A 17,092-nucleotide genomic window follows, 5' to 3' on the forward strand; every position below is an offset into this window, starting at 1 on the left:
TAAAAAAAACCTAACCTCTGGGGGTGCCCAGTTGGGTGTTCCCTTGAGGTCAGTGGCTCTTTTCTAACCTGATCAGACACAGTACCCCACCTCCACCAAGTAGAGAGGAAAGACAAAAATGCTATAAATCAAACCAAAATAAGCAAACAGAAAACTTTAAAGGATAGCATTGGGTGAAAAACCAAATAATAGGAGTAGAACACTAGCAAAAATGAAATTCTAATTATTGAAAAAGGGAGCAATGGGAAATTGTATTTAAACTAGAAAAATGGAGAAAGAAAAGAAAAAAGAAGAAAAGAAAAAAATCTGTATGGAAAAGGTTGAAATTAGAAAACAACAACAACAACAAAATAAACAAAAAACAAGCAAACAAAAATAACCAAAAACAGAGCAGTATATATATCTTGTTTAATATTGTCTGGGCAACAGGCGGTCTTCTGGGGTATGAGATGTTAATCACTATACTGACACAACTGGAGGCCTCCGCTGATTTCTCAAACCCCACAGGGTGGAGACCCTAAATCTGTCTTCAGCCCTCCTAAAAGGCACTTTTAACTTCTAAACTTGGCTAAGCAGAAGCTTTCCCAGGAAAGTGCTTGTCGCTGGATCACTGCTGAAGTGGCTATCCACTTACCCAGTGTGCCAAAACTAGTCTCACTCTGCCCCTGAGAGTTAAGGCTGTAAGACAGCTCAGTCCCCACCTTTAGGCTGCTCAGTTAATAGGTTACTAGCTCCCGCCTGATCCTTGCTCTGCGATCCTGAGGGCGGAGCTTGCCAGGGCAGTTCTCTCACAATGGGTCCTTGCGGCCCACAGCTGAACACTATTAGCTCCGTCTGGCTCAGTGGCTTAGTCTAGGGCCCTAGACAATGCCCAAAGTTCTCTGTACTCCTGCTCAAGCTCTCCCCAAGGCAGTTCAACTGGGTGCCAAGTCCAAAAACACCAAACAGTTCACACGTAAGGCCTTTCCAGTTTGCAGTCTCACTGCTGCTGTACTTACAGCTGCCAGCGGGATTAGACTGATTGAACACATGGAACTACTTACCAGATTTTCCACTGCTTTTGTCCTCCTCTTGGGGTCCAGAAGTCTCTCGCTGACTCCCTGTATCCTGAAAGGGATGATTATAGGCAGATACCACCAGCCAGAGATGCCTGGAGTCTTATCTCCCCAGACTCACGGTGCCCAGTTGCAGGGAAGCTGTTACTCGGCCTCCATCTTGCTCTCGCCTCCAAAAGAATTTTTTTATAGTGTATGTAAAACAGGAAGAAATGCAAAAGATATTTGCATCCATGGCCCACTCATGCTGAGAAATATTATGAAAGCAGCCTTGGCCATGGCCCCCAGCAGCCCCTGTCTCTTCATCTGCTTGGATTGCACATCACCTGATTGTGAGCTGGGCCTACGGACTTGCCGCTAATAGAAAGGATATTGCAACAGTGATGGGCTGTTAGGTCTGAAATTAGGTGAGACAAAGACTGTGGCTCCTGTCTTGGGTTCCTTTTCTCATTCTCCAGCTCACTTGCTCTGAGAGAAGCTGGCTACTATTTCAGGATTCACCCTATGAAGAGGCCCACAGCACAAGGAACCAATATATCCAGCCAATAGCCAGCAAGGCCTCAAGGCCTTTCCACAGCCACATGAATGTGCTTGGAAATGGATCCTTCCTTCATCAGCTTGAGATGACTGTAGGCTCAGCAGACAGCTTGATCTGTTCTTACAAAAACCCCTCAGCTACAGGTACCAGCTAGGCCAGGCCTGGATTCCCCACTTACTAAAACTGTGAACTAATAATTTTTTTATTAGTATTGAGTATACTGGATTCTTGCTCCTTTGTTCTTGTGATACTTTACTAAGAAGAATGTGTTTCAACACCATTCAGATACAAAAGATGTGAAGTCTCCATCTTTTTTACAGCTAAATAGTACTCTGTAGTATACAGTTTGTTAATGCATTCCTCAGTTGGTGGGCATTTAGGTTGTTTCTACATTTTGGAGACTGTAAATTGAGCTTTGATAAATAATCTCATAAGAGAAGAACTCTAATAGATTCAAGGAGGGGGCAGGGGAACGAGGGAGTGGGGAGAAGGGGGGATGGGTGTGCTCCGACTTAATGGGCACAATGTTAGAGTGTATGGCACATCTCTTGGAGGTGGGACATAATTGTAAGAAGGACTCTACCTAACAAATGCAAACACTGTAACTTAGTTCTTTGTACCCTCAAATTAACCTGAGGGTAATAACAGATAACTAACACAAATGCAAATTAAATTACACTGAGATACCATTTCTCCTACATCAAATTGGTAAAATTCAGTAGCTTGAGAAAGAATCACAATTATACATTGCTTGTGGGAATACAAAATGGTATACCCCCATGGAGAGAAATTTGCAATATCTAACAAAATAACTTTGCATTTATTCTTTAGTTCAGTAATCTTACTTCTAGGATTTTGCCCTAAAAATATATCTCTAATAACACAAAAATACTTATTGCACAGGGTCATTTACTGCAGCATTATTTGCAAGCGCAAAAACTACATAAATGCACACAGGTGAGAGACTGGGCATGCCCAAGGTGGAGGGCTGTTGTTTTAGTTATCCAATGCTTGGTAACAAACCATCTCAAAACTTAGCAGTTTAAAACCACAGTTTATTATTTTTCATGATTCTGTGAGTTGACTGGGCTCAGCTAGGTGGTTCTTCTTAGCCACCTGTTGCAAGTCACTCAGTTGAACACATTCAGCTGAAAGCTCAGCCAGTGCTGGAACACACAAGTGGTCTCTTGTTCACCAGGACCACTCTGGGTGGGACCTCTCAACACTGAGTGAAGAAACAAAAACTATGATCCTCTTCAAGCCTGCACTTAGAAGTTCCAGAACATCTCTTCCGTGATATGCTATTGCTCAAAGCCATTCACAAGGCCATTCCAAGTTCAAGGGGAGAGAGCATAGATTCTACCACTAATAACGTAAAATACTGTAAAAAGCAAAGTAATAAGGAACATCTCCATAAATAGATATAGTGACTGCCAGGAGAAAAGAAAAGTATAAATGTACACATATAGGATACTACATTTTGTAAAAAAAGAAGAATTTTTTTTTAAATGCATATATCTGCTTTCTTTTTCTAAAAAAAACCCCACAGGAATGATAAACCAGGAAAGGATACAATGAGTTACGTACAAAAGCCTCAGAAAACGGTATGGGAAGAGCAAGGGAAGGACGACTCTTCTCCACGAGTACTTTTCACATGGTTTGACTTGGAGGTGTGCTAATGTTCCATGCATTCAAAAAGCAAAATTAAGTCATCAAGGAAAATCATGAAACAGTACAAAAAGAAACAAATAGGTCCAGTAGTAAGATACATAGCAGGAAAAAAAAAACTGCTGTAAAAGACATTATTGATACCCTTCGAAAATTTGGAATGTGGACTGTATATAAAAGCGTTCTATCAATGTTACATTTCCCAGAACCGGCCTGAAGCTGTATTAGAGAACGTCCTTGTTCTTATGTAATGTGCACTGAAGTACTAAAAGGTACGCTATGTGGAGCGTGATATATGCAACCTACTCTCAAATGGTTCCAAAAAATACATCATATATTATTACATAATACAGCCGTGCAGCGTAGAAAGACATTTCAATCAACGACCAACATTTCAATCAACTTATGGTGCTCCCATAAGATCATAAGACATTATTTTTACTGTACCTTTTCTATGTTTAGATGTGTTTGGATATACAAATACTCACCTCTGAGTTACAATTGCCTACAGTATTTAGTGCAGTACCATGCTGTGCAGGCTTGTAGCCTGAGAGCAGAGGCCATACCATGCGGTTGAGGTGTGTAGAAGGCTCTACCGTCGAGGTGTCTGTGAGATACACTCTGGTTTTCACTACAGCGAAATAGCCCCACACAAATCACTCAGAGCATTCATTAAACAATGTATGACTATATTCCAGCATTCCCCAAATCTTAGTACAGTTTTAAGTTTTAGAATAGCTTTCGAAGTATAAACGTCACAGTTTACAAACCGTATCGTTTTAAAATTTACTTCTATTTCTTTTATCTTTGCCTTCTTGACTTTTAAAAACTGACTTTGTGTTTCCATTTTTTGTTCACTAAACTTTCATCCTCTTCAGAGAACCTGAAACAAAATAAAACGTGAAAGAGAGGAAGAGAATGAGAGAGCAAATGTGGCAAAGTGTTCAAAATTGATGAATCTGGGCAAAGGGTGCACAGGGGGTTCATGAACTAGTCTTGCAACTTTTCTGTAGGTTTGAAATGACTTCAGAATAAAAGTGTGATACAGCTGGAATGGACAGAGGCATCTTTGTTTTGTACTTCGGGTTGTCTGATGCCAGAGTTCAAGTTCACTCGGCTCCACTGCTCTGCCTTTCATGTGAAGCAGGAGAGGTCGATTTGCTCTGACCCTCCTCATTCTCTAGTTTGGGGGACCAAGCAGAACTGTGGGCCTCACAGCAGAACTGGGATTGGGTGTCCACCCTGTAGCCTTGGAGCAAAGGAGGGGGAAAGACTCCTACCACCCCTTGTCCTTTGAGGGACTCACTCTCTAATCCACCTACCTAACTAACTCCAGACCTTTCCCTGAAGACAACCGTGTAATAGGCATGTAAAGTGATGAAGGGGATTGCTTTGGAAACTTGTGTAAATAACTCTTTGGCAGGAGAAGGATTGCCAACACCTGCTTTGTGTTTTCTGGTATTTATTAGAGCCACCCTGTGAGGGACCTCTAAGCTTCCTGGATCTTATTCATTTATCTGAGTTCACTCTTGGTTCAGGGTCAACGTTTTGGGAAGCCTGGCAAAGGTCGGCAAGGATCAGAGAAAGGCCACTGGCTCCGGGCTTGGAGCAGATGAGTCTGGTTGAGAGAACCCCAGATGTACCATAATGACCTTGAAGCCAAATGTAGATGCTCATGATGCTTCTCCTAAGCCATCACTTCTTCCTCTGCTTATTGTCATTTATTAATTCATCCATCCATCTAGCCACCCACCCACCCACTTACCCAGTCATCATAATTAGGTCTAAACCACAAAAGGCACTGATCATGGCTGGGAATGCAGTGATGAATAATACCAGCCCACAGGCTGAGGAAGAGACAGGAATGGACAATGCGGTACAGCAAGGCACATGCTGGGGTAGAAACAGGTACCGGGGTTCACACAGTCACAGAAGATGGGTTCCTAATCCAGCCTGGCAGAGCAAATCCAGGAAATCTTTGCAGCTAGGTCTAGAACATGGTAGGATTTGTGGGTTAGGCAGAGAAATAGCATGAGCAAGGCCAGGGTGGCATAAATGCTCGCTACTTGTTGATTGGCAGAAAGGGAATTGCCTAGAAATCACTGGAAACTCAGAATCTTGCCACCTTCATCCCTAGACTCTCTGAATCAGAGTCTGCTACAAACACAGGGAATTCCTATGCATGTTCATGTTTGGGAAGTATTGGTCTCCCATTTCCTGGGGTAACTTAACAGTGGTTGACAGGTACCTCCCCATCCAGACCTTCCTCCTTCCAGGCACCACTACCTCCCACAACCTGAAGATTTGACCCAGAGCTCTCCTCCCCACTCTCCAACTTGCTTCAAACATCAATGTCCCCAGCAGCCTTAAGGTTCCTGGAAAATGAGAAGTTCCAGCCCCTAGCAGAGTTGCTATGTCTAGTTTTCTTTTAGCTATAACACTGTCTGTACTTTTGGACCCAGTAATTCCACTCTGAGGACATTAGCCCAAGGGAAGGAAAAATCCCAAAGAAAATAGCCGTGTGTACCCAGATGTTAGATGTTTACAGCTGTGTCATCCCAGAGCATAAACAATAAACAGCAGCATGCCAAGGGCCCAGCTATGGTGCAGGAGTGGGGTGGGGAGATGGTTGTCCCCTAAACACGCTCAGAATAACCAGGGCTGCCTCCAGAAATCAGAAGTCATAATGTTGTAAACGTGTCCTGACTGGGAAAATAGGGGACTCTGGGTCTAGTCCTGGTTGTGCTTCTCAGACTGGATCCCTTAGGTAAGCCCATTCACGTCTGAGAGCCTCGAGTTCTTCGGTTATCTCTAAACTTCAACACTTAATCCATGCTCCATGGTGGACCTAGATCTTCCTCTCACCTGCCCACCCTTCCACGCAGAAGGGTGAGGTTCAGAACACAAAGACCCAGAGAGGGATGGCCTGGACACAGAAATTCAAATGGAACGGGGAGAAAAAGAAGTGTGTTGAGCTCTGTGCAGACTCTGTGTTACTCATAAAAGCTAATGTTTACTTAATGCTTGCTGTTTGCCAGATGCTGTTTTAAGTGCTTTTACATGAATTAACTCACTTAAGCCTCACATCAACACTATAATGCAGGAATTATTATTCCCCTGTTTTCCAGCTATGGCTCAGAAAGGTTTAGTAACTTGCCCAAAGTCACTCTACTGCAAGAGGCAGGGCCCAGAGTCACACCCTTGCAGTCTGACTCAAGGACTCATGTATTTAACCTCTAACCCGATGCTCCTCACATATGGTCCCAGGAAGAGCATCCATCAGCATCCCTGGGGACAGAGGACCTTGTTGTGGGGGAGGCAATGCTCTCCAGACCTAATGAGTTACACGTTGGTGGAGGGAGGGACCCAGACGTCTATGGTTTAACAAACTCCACCTACCCAGATGATTATGTGGCATGATCCATTTCAAAAACCACTCCTCTACCACTCACTGCTTTTGGTACTCAGAACAATTCTTAGAAGAAGCAGGGGTAATCAACCCTACTGTTATTGCTGAGGCAACTCAGGCTCAAAAAGGTCTCATGGTCATGGGTGAAACAGATAAGCAATAGTAGAGCCAATATTTGAACCCAAGCCCATGGATATCCAAACACTTGACCATACTTCTTACCTCCACACTCACACCTTTACAAAAGTCAGTTTATCCAGAAGTAGAAGAGAGAGTGGCAAGGGAGCAGGAAGGCACTGGCCCTGATGTGGGAGGCGTGTGAATAGAACATACAAGTGGGAAAATTAGCCAGACCTCATCTCTTTGGCCACTGTGCCCCTGGAGTGGTGGCGGCAGCTTGGCTGTGCCTGGTTGGCAAAGCTCCCACAGGCTGGGCTGCTGATTTTCCTGGGCTCCATGCATAGAACCTATTTTTAGCTCAGCCTTGATGGGACACGTTTGCTGGGTGTTACTAAATCACAAGAACAATCACACCCTGGTAAGCAGGCAGGCTATCCTGGCTCGCAGATCAGGCAGGGCTGCCTGGGCATGTACCCAGCCTCCGCCCAGGTGCTGATCCCACCTGGACTGGCCGTAGGTGGGGAGAAAGAGGTTTTAGGGGAGTCCAGGCCATTGCACATCCTTTCTTTGGTTTCAAAAATCAGAGGCCCACAGGGGGCACTGTAGCGTATCCCAGGTGACCAGCCATTCATGGGAAGGTGGACTTAGAACCCCAGGCTTCCAGACTCCTCCCTGCAGAGTGCAGAAACTTTTTGAGTTCTTTTAATATATTTGTTTATTTGTGTTCTGTCTGCTTCTACTAACAAACAAAAATTAGACTAAGGAATGTCAGTGCCCAATGTAACAGATGGAGCTTCCCAGGAGGCAGTTTGCACAGGGAAACAGCAAACTGGTGAACCCAGGAGGTGATTTTCCATGGGCAGCAACAGCAATCCAGTGACACTGGTAAAAGGAGCAAAAATCATGGCTCCTGGTCACAATTGTAGGCAGCATTTTTATGCTAATTTCCCCCTAGTGTTAAAAGTTTATTTTCTTTTATTATCTAGTATCTTATCACAACTTGCTCAAGATGGAAGAGGGTCCAGAATGTTCCATTGATATTAATTATAAACATATTAGTGATGGTAATAACAGCTGTGCAGGGTGTTCATAAAGTTCATATGCAATTTAAATTATTTGACTATTTTAAATTGCACATGAACTTTATGGGTACCCTGTATTTGGAATCAGGCTCTGTGTTTTGCATTCATTAGCTCATATAGCCTCACAATATCTTCATACGATGAGTAATATTAGCCTCATTTCACACATGGAGAAATGAAGGTTCAGAGAGTGTAAGTGGGTTGGTCAGGGTCAAAAGGGCCAGGCCTGTGAACTTGACCATATGTCACACTCACTTTAGAAAAGAGACCAGTTGAGAAAGCAGGGGACAGACAGATGTACAGATGTGAGAGTCGCCCTCACATAGTGAGTGGGTTATGTCTCTGCATGAAGAATAAGCAAGACCTGTTCTCTGAAAGAACCAGAGCTATTGGGTAGAAGTTACAGGGCTGCAAATATTATTCATTGTAAGAAATGGCCATTGTTGACTCGGAGTATGTTGGCTCAGATGGAGCCCCCAGTTCCAGAGATGTGCAAGCAGAAGTTGAAGATGGCTTATCTACAACAGAATGGAAGAAAGGACTGGACTAGATGACCTCTAAGATCCCTTCCAGCTCTGAAATTCTATAGCTGTGGGCATTTAACCATCTGCAGAGGTCCTCAAACTTTTTAAACAGGGGGCCAGTTCACTGGCCCTCAGACTGTTGGAGGGCCAGACTATAGTTAAAAAATATATATGAACAAATTCATATGCACACTGTACGTATCTTATTTTGAAGTAAAAAAAAACAAAACGGGAACAAATACAATCACACCACCTCATGTGGAGTTTAAGGACCCCTGATTCTTGAGGGTAGATGTCATGGTCAGTATTTCACTGCACCTCTCAGAGCACAGAGAACAGGTCTGCCTGGGAAACAGTGAAAAAATGTTTGCTGGGGCATGGCTTTGTTGGAGATGCCATCTCTTTCATCTACATGGAAGGGGAGTACAGGGAGTAGCTCTCTTTGGGACACTAGCAGGTCTCAATTCCATCCCTTACTTCCCAGGGTCCCTGGCCCCTTGGTCTGGCAATCTGAATCACAGATGAAGACAAAGAATAAAGTTACACAAAGAAACATAAAAGACTAAGATCTGGCTAATTGGGAGTGAACAAACTGGAATGTGCAAATTCCAGGGAGCAAGTGTGCCCTTCCTCACCCCTCCTCTGTTATTCTGCTGCCTGAAAAACAGAACGGTTAAAGCTTGAGCAGCCATCTTTAGTTATGGGGTAGTAGTCAAGAGATGAGAAGGGCAGAGCAATAAGGTAGAAAGAACCTGGGCCTGACAATCAGGGAGTTGCCACAATAGACCTGTGCTACTTATAGGATGTGATAAAGAAGGAAGCTTTATTGTTATTTTGAGGGGTTTTTTTTTTTTGTAGAGACAGAGTCTCACTGTACCGCCCTCGGGTAGAGTGCCATGACGTCACATGGCTCACAGCAACCTCTAACTCTTAACTCTTGGGCTTATGCAATTCTCTTGCCTCAGCCTCCCAAGCAGCTGGGACTACAGGCGCCCGCCACAACGCCCGGCTATTTTTTTGTTGCAGTTTCTGCTACTAGCAGCAGAATCCAATTCTAATTCTTATGGAATTAAAAACTTCTGACCAACCAAATGTGGAAATGATTGTGTGAATAAATCTGAGTTGGCTATTGAGATGGAAATAATTATAAAGAAAGAAGAGGAAGGGAAGGAGGAGGAGTAAGAGAAGGAAGAGAAAGAAGAGGAGGAATAGGAAAAAAAAGAGGAAAGAGGAGGAGGAGGAGAAGGGGGGAGGAATGGGAGAAGACAAGAACAAGTTTTGTTTACAACCAGGCTAAATCGTCCTAAAGCCCGAGGTGCAAGGAGCTCTGCATCCCCACCAGCACTGCCCCAGTTCATGTGCTCATGTGTTGGGTCTGCCCTCTGTCTTGTGCCTGTCTGTCCCTCCCCTTTCTTGATCCGTCCTGCTGACACTTGCCCAAGTCATCCATACCACTCTCTCGCTCAAAATCCTTTGTATTTCAGATTAGAAAAGGGCTCCTTAGTTTGACATTTGCCAACAACCTACCATTTCTGCCTTATACCTGCCACACACACACATATACACACTTATACCCTCAACCTTCCATTTCAGGAAAAATAAATTATTCCCTCCTCACCCAATGTGCCTGCAAAATTTCTGCCTTTGTCCTTTGCTCCCACTAATTTCTTCATCTGGGTTGTCCTTTGTCCCCATCTGTGAGTGCTGACACCTCATCTATCCTTCAAGGCTCTGGTCAAACGCCTCCTTCTTTTTTTTTTTTTTAATTAAATCATAGCTGTGTATGTTAATGTGATCATGGGGCACCATACACTAGTTTCATAGACCGTTTGACACATTTTCATCACACTGGTTAACATAGCCTTCCTGGCATTTTCTTAGTTATTGTACTAAGACATTTACATTCCACATTTACTAAGTTTCACACGTACCCTTGCAAGATGCACCGCAGGTGTAATCCCACCAATCCCCCTCCCTCTGCCCTAAACACCTCCTTCTTAATAAATAATGTTCAGCTCTCCTTGCTACAGCTGGAATCGATCTCCACGGCCCGTACATTTTCTCCTACACAGAGTTGTCTCCTTGGACCCCCACACTAAAGCCTATCTTTGGCAAAAAGATTCAACAACAGAAGGAAGGAGGAGGAGGAGAGTGTCTCTCTGTGGCCCTGACAATCATGATTAGACCCTGCTCAAAGTCCGTCTCAGACTCCCCAGTGCCTCTTAGTTCAAGCCCTTCACTGTCACACTCAAGGTGCCTCCATATCCAGCCTTTTCTTTCTCCTCATTTCTGCAAAGATGTCCCAGGCCAGGTAAACCACATGACAACCCCACAATTTTACACCTTTGACAGACACTTTGTATTGCTGTGACTTCCAGATGTAATCTTCATTTTTGCCCCAAAGACCCTCCCATTTCCCCCAAATCTGGTTTGTTTTACCTTCTCTGGAGCTTTCCTGATATTCTCTATCAGATGTCACCTCTCGTTCTTTACTTTAGAGTCACCTCCTGTCTTTCAGAGAACTCATTGTGTTCTTCTGTTCTGTCCGCTGGAGTATGTATCTGAGTTTTTACACTTGCTAGGTGATAAAGAACATGGACCTTCGGAATTAGACTTAGCATTGGACAAGGTATTAACTTGTCTCAGCCTCCATTTTCCTCTCTGTAGAATGGGGATTCAAATACTGAGCTCAGAGAGTAGTCATGAAGATTAAATAAGATAACCAGGTACTCAAAGTAAGGTTAGGTCTCACCTGGTCTGGGTAACGCAGCAGCAGCACGCAGCCTGGCACAGAAGAAGGGGTCATTGGGGCTGATGGCTCACTCAGCTGTTGAGTTTAAGTTGCCTGTGAGAGCCTCTGAAGTCATCTGAGAGTCACTGCTTACAATGGTGCAAGCAAAATGAGAATTAGTGTGATTTTGGCAACATTTGAATAAGATGGGCTTGACTCTATGGCAGAGGAGAAACCCCACAACTTTCAGGGTCAGAGAGAATGCAGGTGACCGAGACCTTCAGATGAGAAGCTTGGACAGATCAATATTCTGGGATAGCCTGAGCCTCCTTGTCACCTGGAAGCTGAGGAGAGCCACCAGGAAATAGTCCTTAACCTGGTGAGGCTGGTCCAACAGGAGACACTTTGATGGGAAGTCTCTGAAATGAGTCAGCCATCCCCCAGTACCTTATGCTGGTCAGACTCCACCCTGGGAGCTCGATTCTTTCAGATCTGCTGTGATGAGAGGGGCACCCTGGGGGAAGGATTAAGACCTTTTCTTTGGAAAAATTCACAGAGCTAAGGTATTGTGTCCAAAAGAAGGAAGTTCAGGAGGCATAGGTCCTACCGTTCCATATTCAAGGGGCCATCAAGTGGATATAAACGTGTGAAGTGGGCCAGACGCAGGAGAAAGTTAGGAACTGTGAGAATCTAATCAGGGCTACCTACTGTTGTAGGCAAAGAAAGGGGTCTAGGGTCACCAGATCTTCTAACTTTTCCAGAGAAGATATAAAGCAGGGTTTTAAAATGAAATCTCACAATTTTTAATTCTGGCAAATGATTCAAAAATTTTCATAGCTCCAACCCAGCCAACACCATACAGACCAAATAAATCATATCTATAGGAATCCTGGGGACCCAGGATGACAGTTTGCAGTCTTTGGGTGAGATTCCCCCAAGACTGTTTCTAGGTTCTACTCTCTGGTTGTTGAATGACCCATCAATTTAGGATAGGTTAACGCAAATGGGGCCTTAGGAAAGCACGCCCCACTGCTTCTCTGTAGTGTCCACTGGTACTGCACCGGTCAGCCAAAGCAGAGTGATTGCGAGCACGTGGTCTGGAGTCAGACAGATGTGTTTCAAGTCCTAGCTTAGCCATTTTCAAGCTCTGTGACCTTGGGCAAGTGATTGAACTTATGACTTCAGATTCCTCAGCTGCAGTGGAAATAGTACCTAATTTTATTGACTTTATAATGTGCCACACTCTGTTCGAAGTACTTTTCTTATTAACTACTTTAATCCTCTGAACAACCCTGCAAAGTGGGAAAATTACCACTATTCCTTGTTCATAGATGAAAACAACTGAGGAGTGGCTAAATGAAGATTTCCCACTGAGTGAGGAGGGAGAAGCAAACTCAGACACTCCAGCTCCAGGGTCTGTGCTTTGAACTGCTTTGCCAGACTGGATGGAATCTGAGAAATGGGGGTGGCAGAGGGAGTAATCCCCAGGGTTCTCATGAGAATAAAAATCAGGATGTATGTAAGAATTCGTGCCGTGCCTGCACATAATAACGATACATTGGAAAGGTGCTTCAGACCGTATTATTGACCATATCTTAACCTTCACCCTCACTTTCTCTTTTTCCTTTTCATGTCTTTGTCCTTGACTGTCTGTCCCTTTCCCGTGTCTCTATTCTAATTATTACCATAAGGATTATTTCAACACCCAGCTGTGGACAGACACCCTTTTTTTAACCCTCAAACCATGGCTTATTTTTACTCAACATTCTGTTCCTTCCCTAGCCCCTCCCCAACATTTTTTTTTTGTTTGTTTAATCCTAGGGATTATTTATCAGGTGTATCTATCATTAAGTAATGTTTTAATAATATGTTTCCCATCAGATAAATAGCTATGACGTAGTCCCTATAACCATCCATGCTGTGTGGTAAATATTACCCTAAAAAGGAAATTCATGACTCATGATTAACTGAACACCCAACTGGGAAGCTGGGGAGTTCCTACTTATGAAAATTATTGTTGTTTGATTGATTTTTACCCCACCCGCTGCCTGAGGGTCCTTTGAGTCATGCTGTACATGGTAGCATGCAAACTGGCCGGGGCTGGTTGGTGAGGGGTAAAGTCAGGGTTACTCAATACTCTATGCTTATCGTCTCTACTTACAAGGGGAAAAGTCTCCTCTGTTTTATGTAATTTCCTATAATCAGGAATTTACTGGTCATGTGCGCGCATGCACATGCACTCACACATACACACAAGCACACACTGAACCCTGCAGGCCAGAGTGGGCTTCCTCAAGTTCCTTCCTCCACCCTGCTAGGGAGCTGGAGAGGTGCTCAGGCTTGGCGAAGGCTCGCGCCTCATTTGAGACCTGCATCGTCACTTACTTGCCATGTGACTTTAGACAGGTAACTAACTCTCTGAGCCTGGGAGAGGCTGTCATGACAATTAATTAGATCCGAGACAGTGCCTGGTACCTAGAGCAGTGCTCAAATTTCAGCAGGAGAAGGAGATGTGGGAGGGTGCGACCAGGGGAATCCTGCCCCAGGACAATAGCCGGTCTAGCTTTGAGATGTGTCTGAAGAGGGAAGAGGCTCCAGGCACATGTTAGAACCATCAGTTCTCTGTTTTGCATTGGCAGGACTGGAAACAATACATCCTTCACCCAGCAAGGCTGAAATCCAAGTTACCTCTCCTTGAGTAGCCGCTGCATGCCAGGTAGTGGGATTGATGGGTCTGGGGCCTTTTAGAGATGACTGTCATATTTTCCTTGCCAACACAGAGCTCACAGGCTCCCCAGTAAGTCTCTGAGTTACATGTAATGTCAGCGTCGCCCTGGATGGACCAAATTACAGTCTCCGGAGGGAGGGCTTCTAGTCTGTAGTTTGATGCAAGTTCCCTGATTGAGTTTAAGTACACTAAGGTTTGAGAATCACTTGCCAGCATTTGGCCGCATCTGAGATTTCTTGTGCATTGACTATTCATTCCTTTGTTCAACAAGTATTTGTTAAAGGCATTTCTGTTCTAGGCACTGTGTGAGGTGCTTCATGTGCCTTGATTCGTTTTATTCTCTCAACAGTTCTAGACAGCAGGTGCCATTAACTTTATTTTTCTAGGCTGAGAGCTAAGGAAAGTAAACACTTAATGGGACTGGGTATGTTAAATAGCACAGAGCTACATAAAATGTGCTCTGGAAATCCTAAGAAGGGAGGAATCACACCTAATTAAGAAAGGTTGTGTGAGGGAGACCCTAAAACAGGCCAGATTAAATGTTATTCTGGCATAAGGTCCAAAGTCAGATTCCTTCATGGGTGGGAAATCACTATCTCACAAAACAGCCAGTGGCTCACAGGCACAATGGTTACAGCAGTGGTGTACACAGAGAGATTCCCACGTCAGTATGCCCTTCAATATCGGGCATGTTTCTCAGAAACAATTGATAGCTTAATAAAGATGATCACATGGGGGTGGCGCCTGTGGCTCAAAGGAGTAGGGCGCTGGCCCCATATATTGGAGGTGGTGGGTTCAAACCCTGCCCCGGCCAAAAAAAAAAAGAAAAATGATCATATGCACTAGGAAAGAAGCATTAAATTTTACTTTTTTATTATGGAGGGTTGGGAGGTGTTTTTAACACAAACTATCATTCTTCAACTATTTTCAATTAGCAAAATTCGTTTGCTCTAAATAACACTAAGTCAGTATGGTATTGGTTGTCATTTGTTGTCACAGAGCTATGAACATGATGCTTATCAGGCAGACAAGGATTAAAAAGAGAATAAAGCGTATTTGGTGTTGGCCAAAGCGGGGGGAAGTGGACATCCTCGAAACCACTGAGGCTGATGGGAGTGTAAACTGTTACATCCTTTCTGAGAGTTATTCAGCAATGGCATCAAGAACTCGAATGAATATTCATACCTTGAACTTTATACTTCCCATTCTGGGAAACTCCTCTAATGAAACAGAGACGAGGAAACATATAGCTTTATAAATCAGAATGCTGTCCGTTGCACTGTTTTTTTTTAATTTTTAATTTTTTACAGTCATTACATCATAAACAGTCTTAACATCCCATAATAGAGACTGGCTAGGTAAATTATTGTAAATTCACAGATGTGAATCAAAATATAATCCCCCTCGGGACAGGGACGGCCTCTTTTGTTCACCGCTGTATCCTGGGAGACCAGCACAGTCCTGGCACAGAGCAGATGCTCCTCACATGCTTGTTGGATGAGCCCAACAGCGCAGGCAGGCAGGAGAGCCTTGAAGTTGGCCTTCCCAGCCCCTATCTACAGTTGTAACAACTTCACCTCGGTATCTTCATTTGCAAAATGAAGATGAACATAGAATCTTTTTCACAGGACTGGGTTGAGGAATGAAGCCCTGATTAATACCTGAGGTGGTCTTAATATAGAACTACTAAATAAATGCCAACTGATCTTGTACATGGACCTAGAACATTCTCATCTTTAGTAAAACTAGTGTGTCAGCTATACTCAGAAAGACTAAAAGTTTGCAACAGAAAAGCACAAATCTGGTATTTATGTTTAAGAAACTAAGTGTAGTTCTCTCCGGACCATGATGATCACCATAATCTTCATGAGCAGAGGGACAATGTGCACCTGTGCCTTAGTCTCCACATTCCTAATCTCAGAAGGAATCAAAGCAATTCCACAAACTCTTCCAGGGGTGAAGAGTGTGTTTCAGAGGAGCAGCAGCCAGAGCCTCTAGTCTCAGCTACTCTGGATGCTGAAGTGGGAGCAGCGCTGGAGCCCAGAACTTGGAGGCTGTCGCATGCCATAGTTGTGCCTGTGGCTAACCACTGTACTCAAGCCTGGACAGCATAGCCAGACCCCATGTCTATTAAAAAATTAAAAAAAAAATTATGCTGTGAGCAATAAATGGAATGGGAAACAGAAGGGATTTGAAGCTTAATTAATCTCAAGCCACATATTTAGTGTCGATTCTTGATCTTTGTATGCTCACTAGTGAAATCTAGTCCTTGGCATGCTTCTAGGGTTTGCAGAGAACATCTGTGAACTTTAGGGAAAGTTCACCGTTTGCTGTCTCAAGGTTTTTCTTTAAGCAATCCTGTGGCTCTAGACATAGCACATGCCCTGACCACTTTTCCAGAATTTTGTCTGACAACTCCAATTAGATCTTGCCAATCTAAAGATCTCAAAGGGTAATTCATGTTTTCAGAGCCTGCCATACAACTCCCTGGCAGCCGATAGCATTCTAGGGTTAAGAGGAGTGATAATTGTTTGGGGTAAGTTTTTTGCTCTAAGGGGGCACAGACCTCATCACATTATGGAGTCATAAGATGCTTCCAAGTCCTCCAGCCTAAAATACGATCTGGGGACCCAAAGGAAGGCACCCCACAAAACAATATTTTTGTTGTTCTACCCCCACTGCAATATTGTGGAGCTGGTGGTCCAAAACTTTTCCTGTGATCAAAAAGGTAGTCTGCAGAGACAGATTGGGAGATGGACCCATTTTTCACAAAAAAAGAAAAATCTAAATATCAACTCCTGCAATGAAGGGTGAGAGACCTCTTGCTTAAAGGACGTTTATTAGAATCTATCTGAAGGATTAATTACCCACAAAATAAGGAAACATTTTAAACTGCTTAAGTAGTAAAAGCTGGGGCAGTTCAGTGAGGCGATATACTAGTTCAAATGCAGATTCCTAGGTCTCAGGCTAAGAATTCTTTTTCAATGGATTGTGTGTGGACACAGGTGTTTGCTTTTTTTTTGTTTTGTTGTTTTATGCTTTTTTGGGTTTTTTGTTTGTGTATTTGTTTTCTTTTTTGTTGTTGTTTGCATTTTTAATAAGAGTCCCACATGAAAAACACTAATCTAGAAAAACCTTTTTTTTTTTAAGGAAATCAGTGCTCTTTTACTTAAGAAGTTACTTTAATTGCCTTGGGGGCTATGTAAATATATAGGTGCCTGAGCTCACCTTGATGAC

The sequence above is a fragment of the Nycticebus coucang genome, chromosome 22 (assembly GCF_027406575.1).
Source record: "Nycticebus coucang isolate mNycCou1 chromosome 22, mNycCou1.pri, whole genome shotgun sequence".
NCBI lineage: Eukaryota > Metazoa > Chordata > Mammalia > Primates > Lorisidae > Nycticebus > Nycticebus coucang.